An 8,586-nucleotide genomic window follows, 5' to 3' on the forward strand; every position below is an offset into this window, starting at 1 on the left:
CATTCTTAAACCCTTCCGAGTAAACCAGACTCCACAGAGTACAAGCTCTCTGTACCCCGTTTGTTTTCACTCTAGACTTTCACCTTTTCTCCACGTCCTTGCGTCCCCCTGGCCTCCTTCTTCCCAGCTGCTGTGCCTCAGGTGCTTCAGGTGCACTGAGCGCCCCAGGTCCTGGCAGATACGTTGTCCTCACACGGGAAGACGTGGGCTGCAATCGAGGTTCTTGGTTCCTTGTGAACTTTGTCTTCGAGCATCCAGTGTCGCTGATCCAAGCAGCTGTCACTCTGGCTCTGAGTCCTGTGGGCACTCAGTTCCTCTCCAGAAGCTCTTGGGCCTTCCCTCTTGACCTCCAGATTCTGAAACGTCACCAGAAGGGGAAGCAACACCCTTTGTCTCAGTCCAGCTCAGTACTCGGGAGCCTGGCTCACGTCTCTCTGTTCCCTTCCGTGTTGTCCTCATGGAGCTGCAGATGACACCCACCGAGTTGGCCCTTGAAACCCCAGCATCTCCCTCCTAACAGTCGACAGCAAACGCATCCAAAGCCCAGGTGCTACAGAACCCGGCTTAAGGGACGTGCTGGGGCAGAGGGACTTACTTCAGAAGGACTTTTCTTGCCTGTGAAAAGAATTGCTCTTTTTACAAAGAGGACATTGGCTGTTTTCTATGTCGACCCAAAGAATAATTTCCCTTTGTTGCCCAAAAAAAGCAGAGCTGGCCTGTAGAAGCTGAATGAATGGGGAAAGTTTCCATCTTTTTAAAAAATAAATTCTGCCCCTTGTGAACCCACAGGAACCCGATTGGAGAGTTGAAACCTCTGGGAACCCAGGCCAGCCTCCGTGGCATTTTGCAAGTGTCATGTCTCCATCCTGAGTGTTTTTAAAGTCGTGATTGTCCCAGGGTTTTGAGGGATCCAAGGAGACGAGAACAGCAGTGTGAAATGATGCATGACACTCGCCACACATGGCCGTGTCAGACCCTTATCTGGAAACATGCAAGCAGAGGCTGGCTCCATGGGCAGAGGCGCTGCTGGCGCCAGGCTCCCCATCAGCCTGGGGAGGAAGCTTCATGGCCAACATCAGTGAGACTCCAGCCTCTGGGGTCAAGGGCCCAGCCCGGCCAAGAACCTGAGAAGCCCTGTCCTCGCTGCCGGACGTCATCGCCCCTGAGAGCTGGTCTCTTGCTGTGGGCGGGGTCCCTGGGGTGCCCCCCCAAGCCTGCACCCCAACTCCCCACCACCCTCAGCTATCTGACACCTCCCCTGAAGAAGATGATTCCTGCCAACCCTGCAGAAAACTCCCAGGGGGCCATGGGAAGGGGAGCAAGATGGGCAGGGCTGGCTATTCCCAGGCAGGAGAAAGGAGGGCTGCCCCTCAAACCCACCATTCAGGGAAGGTGAGGGCAGGTGATGGGCCCTGGGGTAGGAAACCCACTACCCAGTACTCCTGAGCCTCCGTTTCCCCATCTGCAATGGCGATAGCAATGGCTCTACTGGGAGGTTTCTCTGATACATAAGTGATGTTGTGTCATGAAGAGCTGGCACAGCACAGGCAGAGAGTGACCAGGAACACGCTCCCACATCCCAACAGCTTGGCCCTTGTTGTCTGGGCTCTGGCTGAGCAGGTCAGGACGAAGGTGTGGCCCCTTGGCTCTCGAAGTCACCATTTGCCAGCTGGACAAAGGTCCTTCCAGCTCAGCCTGGTTTTTTGTTTGTTTTTTTGTTTGTTTGTTTAGACAAGGTCTCACTCATGTTGCCTAAGCTGGAGTGCAGAGGCACAATCACAGCTCGCTGCAGTCTCGACTTCCCAGGGTAGAGCCATCCTCCCTTCCCAGCTTCCTGAGTAACTGGGACTACAAGTGTGTACCACCGCACTCAGGTAATTTTTATTATTATTTTTTGGTAGAGATGGAGGGCTCCCTATGTTGTCCAGGCTGGCCTCAAACTGCTGGACTCAAGCAGTGTTCCCACCTCAGGCTTCCAGAGTGCTGGGATTACTGTCCCTGGCTGAGCTTGGCTCTTGGTGACAATGGGGCGGTGACTGAGGACTCAAAGGGCCACACATCCCATGGCAGGCAGGAAACGTGAGGCTTATCTCCCCCAGCAGATTGGAAAAAGACAGTGAGAAGCAGCTCAGCCGGGCACTCCCCAGCCAATGTAAGCCAACGTAAAAACAGCTTGGGCCGGGCGCAGTGGCTCAAGCCTGTAATCCCAGCACTTCGGGAGGCCGAGGCAGGCGGATCATGAGGTCAGGAGATCGAGACCATCCTGGCTAACACAGTGAAACCCCGTCTCTACTAAAAATACAAAAAAATTAGCCAGGCGCGGTGGCGGGCGCCTGTAGTCCCAGCTACTCGGGAGGCAGAGGCAGGAGAATGGCATGAACCCGGGAAGCGGAGCTTGCAGTGAGCCGAAATCGCGCCACTGAACTCCAGCCTGGGTGACAAAGTGAGACTCTGTCTCAAAAAAAAAAAAAAGAAAAAAAAAACCAGCTTGAGTGGCAATTGCGTGGCCTTTCCCACTGTGGTGCTTGCACCCACCACCCCTGGAGGAGTGCTGGGCCCTGCCCCAAAGCGTCTGATGCAGCAGAGCTGTATGTTGGGTGTGCTGACCATGTGCATGTGTGCACAAGTGTGTGCATGTATATATGTGTCATACACATGCATGTGTGTGCACCTGGGTATACGTGTGTGTCCATGTATGTGTGTTGTGTACATGTGTGCACATGTGTGTGTATGTGTTGTACCTGTGTGTACAGGTATGTATGCATATGTATACACACGTGTGCACATGTGGGAAGAATACCCATTTCTGACAAGCCTCCGGGTGAGGCTGAGTCTGCTGTTGCAGGGCCTGCATTCTGAGCACCCTGGGTCTGTCAGAACGTAAGCCCTCCTCCTCCTCCTGTCCTATCCCACAGGCCAGAGGATAAGAGGTGCGCATGTGGACGGGGGTTCTGGGACAGCATGGCTTCTTACAGCAGAAACACAGCAGAATCTGTCCATCAAGGCAGGCGTGGTGAAATCAGTTATGCACCCTTACCTAGGAATCCTCTGCGCCCACAAAAGCCATACCTGAAGAGCCAGGGCCCGGGTCTCCCCTGGGCTATCATGGCCTGCCTCTCTCCCTCCCTCTACAGACCCTAAGGAGCACCCAGCAGGGACAGCACCACCCACCCTGCCCCTCACTCATGCAGCTCACACCAGGCAGATGTGACGCTATGGACCTGGGTAGGCACCACGTTTCAAGGCAAATCAAGCAGCTGACCAGGAGGTAATTCAGGCAAAGGAGCAGAATCATCAGATAAAATATAGGATGCCCAGTTTTATTTGCATTTCAGATAATTCAAATTTGATTCAAATTTGAAATTAAAATGTGAATTATTTTATAGTATAAGTATGTCCCAAATATATACATGGATTATATTACATTGTGCTATATTATATCGTATTATTTTATTAGGAAGGTGGTGACCACTGCTAACCAGAAGGTGCCCGTCTCCCAGCCTCATGGGGACATGTGGTTCTTGGTCACGAGAGCTGGGTACGGTGGAAGGGATGTTTAGAAAGCTTTGGTCAAACATATATATATGTGTGTGTATATATATATACACACACACATATATATAATATTTGGGACATACTTATACTACAAAATTATTCAATGTTTATGAAATTCAAATTTACCTGGGCATCCTGTATTTTTATGTTAAATCTGGCAACCCTGAAAGGAGCCAAAACCCCCCAGGCAGTCGAGAGTGTGGCAGCCAGGCCAGCACGCTGCAGCTCCCTCCCTCTCGGGCCGTGGCCTGGCCCTGCAGGGGACATCGTAGGAACAATAATTGTCCACGTCTAGTGCTGGGGGCATCATGGGCGCTGCCCCAGAGCCACGACCAGCCCCCCTTTCGGTCAACATGGTGAGTCTTCAGATGCCCCATGTGAAAAATCATGCTTCTTTTCTAAATGCTGAGAGTGGGCCCCTCGTGGTGGGCAGGTTCCCCGCGAACGGAAACGCCTTCCCTTGGTTCCCTCCAGCAGGGTTCAGACAGGAGCCAAGATCTGGGTCCGAACAGTGGGTAGAAAACGCCCCCTAGAGGTGTGATGTGTTGACTGCAAGCTTGGCGGCTGGGCCTGGGGACACCCTCACCAGGTTGCCTTCGGTCGGGGGTTCCCCCGAAGCCCAACTTCTAATTCACCTGTAACCACAGGCTACTTTGGTCAGAAGGGAAATAACTAGATCGGAACCTTAATAGCATTAATTTCCCCCGAATAGGAAGAAAGCGAAGGGAGGGGACATGAGAGCTGTTAATTAGGTGACGACTTCTCCCACCTGGCTGTGCTGGAAAAGCGCCTCTGTGGAAGACACAGCATCCAGGGCAGGAAGAGGCAGGCTCAGTGGTGCTGGATCAGAAACCCCCTGCTTCGTCTGGCGGCCATGCAGTCCCCAGCACCTCTGAGGCCACTCAGCCCGGGAAAGGGGACGACACAGCTGTGCTCGGCGTCTGGCAGCCATGCAGTCCCCAGCACCTCCCGAGCAAGGCCAGTCAGCCGTCTGGCAGCCATGCAGTCTCCAGCACCTCATGGGCGAGGCTACTCAGCCCGGGGAAGGGGACAACAGAGCTGTGCTCGGTGTCCAGCTGTCTGGATGAAGCCCAGGAGGATGGCCTGTGGTGGAGCAGGAGGACCTGGGGGAACAAAACCCACAGCGGCCACCCAGCTCCAAAGGCTGTGCTCTTTTACGATGTCTGGGATCTCAGGTATGAGTGGCAGAGGGAGCAGTTCACCAGCCATGTCAGCCTCGCTGCAGTGGAATTCCACTTCTGTCCCAGAGACTCAGCCAGAGGGAAGGAAACTGTGACCATGGGGACACGCAAGGGTATGTTTGAGTAAAGTCTTCTAAACCTCCTTTCCATTACACCCAACTCTCATGACCAAGAACCAGGTGTCCCCATGGGGCTGGGAGATGGACACCCTCTGGTTAGCAGTGGTCACCCCTTTCCAGAGATGACATCAGCTCACCAGGCAAGAAACTCCACTTAGTCAGAACCCAGAGCCAATCTGGGGAATGATTCACACTAGCTAGACTTACACAAGACTGATCTATAACCTGGAAGGCTTGTATGTTCGCTAACCATGGGAAAGCCTTTCCAGGGCCTGAGCATTTCCCACCTGGCATCCAAGTCATTTGTTCCTAGGATCAAGATATTTGGGGAGCCACATCCATCTTTTGAAGGAAATTTGAGCAACAGGGATCATAGAGTGAGGATCATTCATTCCATCCCCATGAGTGAGGGAATGGGTCAGTAGGTTGCCATCCACAAATGGCCACTGTCCACCTGCTATGTGTTGGCCTTGCCTGGGAGGTGGGGGACAGTAGTACCACACCAGACCCAGCCCTGGGCCCCTGGAGCCAGCTGATAGCCTGGCAGTGGAGGCACACGTTGAACAAATCATCATCCATGATTCAGAATGACAGGTGTGCAAAGTGTGTCCCACAAAGAACTTGCCGAGTGAGAAACACAGGTGTGTGGCCATAGAGACCAAATGGGGCCCTCACAGCTGGGTGTGCGCAGGAGAGAGACAGGCAAAGGGGTGGGGGCAGGCATTTGCACCCTAGGGGGCTACAGGGTGATTTGCAAGGGGAGCCCAGGTGAGGGTCCACAGGGACTAGAGCAGGCCAGGAAGGGAGGTGGTCAGGGGTTGGCTGGAGCCAGGCTTCTGAGGGTTGATTCCTGGCTCTGCTGTCAACCCAGGCAGTTCCCCACTCTACTCATCTCTGACTCCTCCCCTCAAAGCAGGCATGACAGTGGCACCTGCCTCAGAAACGAGGGGGCGTGTGGGGAAAGCGGGTATTTCATGACGAATGCCCAGCATAGAGCCCTGGAGACAGTACCCCTGCCCAGGTTCCCACTAGAGCAGGCAGACAGCCCCAGCTGGGATGAGCCAAGCGTGTCTCCATGTGGACCCAGCCCAATCTGGGGCTCAGCACCCTCGGGTCTCCTGGTCCGGGCTCCTGTCTAGCCCTTTTATGCCATCTTTTCTGAATAGGCACAGGTACAGGGGATCCCCGAGGGAGAAGGTGCTCCAGACTGAAGGAGGAGAGTACCTGGCTGGGACGGGGTGGGGAGGCGCAAGGACCCCAGGGTGTCCAGGGAACAGTAAGGAGATGAGTAATGGTGAGGGTCCCGTCTCCTGAGCGTTTCTGTGCTAAGTGGCTGTGGGCTGGGTTTCATTCCTCTTTAGAGCAAGGCTGAGGCCAGGCCCACCTAGGGGCCAGGGTAGAGGACGTACCACGTGACAGCAGTGGCCTAGACCCCTCACGAAGTCTCACTGGGCCATATCTCCACCAGGTCATGGCAGGGACCCGTATCACCAGCGGCTCCCTGCACAGATGGGGACGCTGGGGCCCAGGTCCCAGACAGCCAAGCCAGCTCTTCGACCACTCAGCGGTCCCAGCAGGTGAGGCTGACCACAGTCTGCATGGGCTAAGAGGCTGAGCTCACCAGTGCCAGCTCTGGTTGGTCACCAGGATGCCAGAGCGCGCTGGCACAGGCCCAGGGCACCCTGCAGAGCAACCAAATCTCACGGAGATCCTCAGGGAAGGGGTTGTTGTTGGCCCATTGTACGGAGGAGGACACTAAACCCTCAAGAGGCTCAGGGCCTCGCCCGGTCACACAGCTGGAAGGCGCCAGCGCCAGGAAAGGGAGCCGGAAGCCAGACCCGGAGCCTACACCCTCAGAGGCGAAAATATCTGAGCAGCGGGTGCCTGGCCAATGGCCCGTGGTGGGCGTGGCCGAGAGGGAATGGGGCGGAGAGAAGCCCGTGAGGGGCAGGGCGGAGGCGGGGCGGGCGGAGCCGGCGGCCGCGGCAGCCTTGATTGGATGCCGCCTTAAGCTCGAATGGGTTTTGACTGGCGGCCCCGCCCCTGATCCGCCCCCGAGCCGCCCTCCCCAGCGCTTCCCCGCCCGGGCCCAGCCTAGGCCCCGCCCTGGTCACGCCCCCTCTGCACCTCCCGGCCCCGGCCCCGCCCCGCGGTGGGGCTTCCGCAGAGATCCGCGGTTAACGCTTCCCCAGAGCTCGGGCTGGGCGGCCGGGAGTCGGAGGCAGGCGGTCAAGGCCGGCAGGGCCGGACCCCCTCCTTGCCCCTGCTCCCAGGAGGCGCTGGACTCCGGAGGCTGGCGTGAGGCCCTCGATCCCGCGCCCAGACCCGGGCAGTGAGCCCTATGCCTGCAGTAGTTGTGGGATTGCTGGTTTTGTTTTTTCCTTAGCACCTTTATTGAGATCATAGAGTTCACCCGCTTAAAGCGCACGATTCGGTGGGGTTCTGTTGCGAGCAACCGTGGTCATTATCTAATTCCAGAGCATTTCACCTCCTTAAAAAGAAGCTGGGCCCTAGCCCGGCGCGGTGGCTCAAGCCTGTAATCCCAGCACTTTGGGAGGCCGAGGAGGGGGGAATCACCTGAGGTCAAGAGTTCGACACCAGCCTGGCCAACATGGTGAAACCGCGTCTCTACTAAAAATACAAAAATTAGCCGGCCGTGGTGAGCGCCTATGGTCCCAGCTTCTCGGGAGTCCGTCAGGAGAATTGCTTGGACCCGAGAGGCAGAGGTTGCAGTGAGCCAAGATCACGCCATTGCACCCCAGCCTGGGCAACAGAGCGAGACTCTGCCTCAGAAGCAAAAAAGAAGCCGATCCCCATCCGCAGTGACTCGCGTTTCCCTCCCCCTCCCCCGTCCCCGGCAACTGTGCGTCTACTTTCTATTTCTATGGAGTTGCCAGTTCTGGCTCTTCCTGTGAATGGATTCCCATGCTGCGTATTTTGGTGTCTGAATTCTCTGACTTTCGTCTCAGCCCGCACCCACGCTGCCGCAGTCCGCGCTCGCGGCTTTTAGGCTGAACGCGGCTGCGCCGTGCGGGTGCCCGCGCTCCGTGCGCCCCTAGCCGGTTCAGCCCCGGTTGGGGGCGGCGCTCGCCTTGCGGCTGCGGATCCCAGCCTGAACCTGTGTCTTGTTCCACCGTCGCGGGCGCCCGCCACGGAGCTGCTGCCTCCTAGGGAGACGGTTCCATCGTTGAAGGAACGGCCGTTCTGTCTTTCGCAGCAGCGACTCCATCTGGCCCCACAGTACGACCGCACTAGGGTCCCGAGCCCCGATCCTCGCAGTACTCGCCACCCCGGCCGCGTGGTTGCGGCGGTCTCGGCGGGGAAGGGGGTCCCCACGCGGGCTGGTTCGCGTTTCGCGTGACCGATGGTGCTCATTGACCATCTATACATCTTTTTTTTTCTTTTTCCCGAGTCGGAGTTTCTCTCTTGTTGCCCAAGCTGGATTGCAATGGCGCGATCTCGGCTCACTGCAACCTCCGCCTCTCGGGTTCAAGCGATTGTCCTGCCTCAGCCTCTCGAAGTAACTGGGATTACAGGCGCCCGCCACCACGGCCGGCTAATTTTTTTGTATTTTTAGTAGAGACGGGATTATGCCATGTTGGCCAGGCTGGTCTCGAACTCCTGACCTCAGATGATCCTCCCGCCTCGGCCTCCCAAAGTGCTGGGATTACAGGCGTAAGCCACCGCGCCCGGCCCATCTGTACATCTTC

The sequence above is a fragment of the Papio anubis genome, chromosome 16, assembly GCF_008728515.1.
Source record: "Papio anubis isolate 15944 chromosome 16, Panubis1.0, whole genome shotgun sequence".
NCBI classification, from domain to species: domain Eukaryota; kingdom Metazoa; phylum Chordata; class Mammalia; order Primates; family Cercopithecidae; genus Papio; species Papio anubis.